Raw genomic sequence first — 1,685 nt, 5'->3', positions numbered from 1 at the left:
CTTGTAAAATTATCACATGTTAATATTTGTCAAAAGTAAAAAAAAAAACTTGTTAACACTTTTTTGACGTATTTTTTGATTTTTTTTTAAAGTGAACAAGGATGAATTAAAAATTTTATAAAAATAATCAAGGAAATGATCCGGCTGGCTGACAAGGATGGATCAGGGGCCCTGGATTTTCCTGAATTTTTAAACATGATGAAGGAGAGAGTAAGTATAATGTTTTTGTAAAGGAATTGAGTTTTTGCCACAAACTCTGACTTTTTAATCACTATATCTTTGGAACCAAATGTTGTAGACCTTAGATATTTCAAACTATGAATTCTGTTAGATTAAATAATCAGAGTTTGAAATATCAAAGGTTTACAACATCGGGTTCTAAAGATATTGGGGTTTAAATATTTGATTTTTTTAAAAAAGATTCAATTCCTTTTAAGCTGTACTTAGAACAATTTGATACAGTTAAACCCAAAACTTCGGTGGATCGAAAGAATTTATAAAATGTTGTATTCTAATCCTACTGATAATGGATTGCTGCAGATATTTTTTTAAATTGAATAATTATATGAAGCTCTTTTAAACTGTTCCAGAACATTCATGGTTTTTTCTTTACTTTTATAAAAACGTTCTATTAAAACTGCAACTATTCAAAACTAACGTAACTTCCTTTAATGATCTTGTTTTATAATTGTGTTCAAGATTTACTAAGAAATGTATTCACAGGTGTAACTGAAAATAATTATTATTTTTTTTAATTAATTAATGATTAATTGCTAAATATATATTTCAGATCAAGGAACAGAACGAGGATGATGACATCAAAAATGCTTTCAAACTGTTTGACACGGTGAACTGTTATTTTAAACTTTATATAAAAATCATTCTAAAACAATTTTAAAACAATTCTTGACAGTTTAGAATAAAAATTATCAAGGAAAACGTAGGATAATCAAAATATAAATATCACGGATGAAAATAACTCGTTTTTGTTTAAAACTGTAAAACATCTAGGATTGAGTTCAAGGTTAAAACTGGAAAATATCTTGTATAGATTTCAAGGTTAAAACTGTACAATATCTAGTATAGATAGAGTTCACGGTTAATTCTGTAAAATATCTAGGATCTGAGTACAAAGTTAAAACTGTAAAATATCTAGGATTTTAGTTCAAGGTTAAACTGTAAAATGCCTAGGATTTGAGCTGAAAGTATGAACTGTAAAAAATCTAGGATATGAATTCAAGGTTAAAACTGTAAAATATCTAGGATTTCAACTCAAAGTTATGGATATAACCTTAGCTGAAAACTTTAGAATGGGATATCCTTAATCCTGATCGGATAATTAATCTAGAGATTAAAAATGAGAGGAGAACAAGCAATATTTAATCTCGAGATTAAGAAAAAGAGTGGATTAAGCCTTAATCCCGATATCCACCAATCTAAAGTTTTCAGCTCTTGTAAAATATCTAGAATGGAAATGAATAACCCTGTAAAATATCTTGAATGGAAATGAATAACCCTGTAAAATATCTAGAATGGAAATGAATAACCCTGTAAAATATATAGGATGGAAATGAATAACCCTGTAAAATATCTAGGATGGAAATGAATTACCCTGTAAAATATCTAGGATGGAAATGAATAACTCTATAAAATATCTAGGATGGAAATGAATAACCCTGTAAAAT

The 1,685-nt window shown here is 27.5% G+C and overlaps 1 long non-coding RNA gene across 1 annotated transcript; it reads left to right on the top strand.

Annotated features, from left to right (window-relative positions):
• Positions 1–130: 130 nt before the first annotated feature.
• Positions 131–1,577, top strand: LOC111706626 (uncharacterized). Its single transcript, XR_002766274.1, has 3 exons — positions 131–210; positions 791–847; positions 1,564–1,577. It is a non-coding gene; the product is annotated as an uncharacterized LOC111706626 (long non-coding RNA).
• The last annotated feature ends 108 nt before the right edge of the window (positions 1,578–1,685 follow it).

Source organism: Eurytemora carolleeae, unplaced genomic scaffold (genome assembly GCF_000591075.1).
Source record: "Eurytemora carolleeae unplaced genomic scaffold, Eaff_2.0 scaffold473, whole genome shotgun sequence".
In the NCBI taxonomy this organism is placed as follows: domain Eukaryota; kingdom Metazoa; phylum Arthropoda; class Copepoda; order Calanoida; family Temoridae; genus Eurytemora; species Eurytemora carolleeae.
Note: the sequence above shows the minus strand (reverse complement) of the source record. Positions and strands in the feature narration are given on the sequence as shown.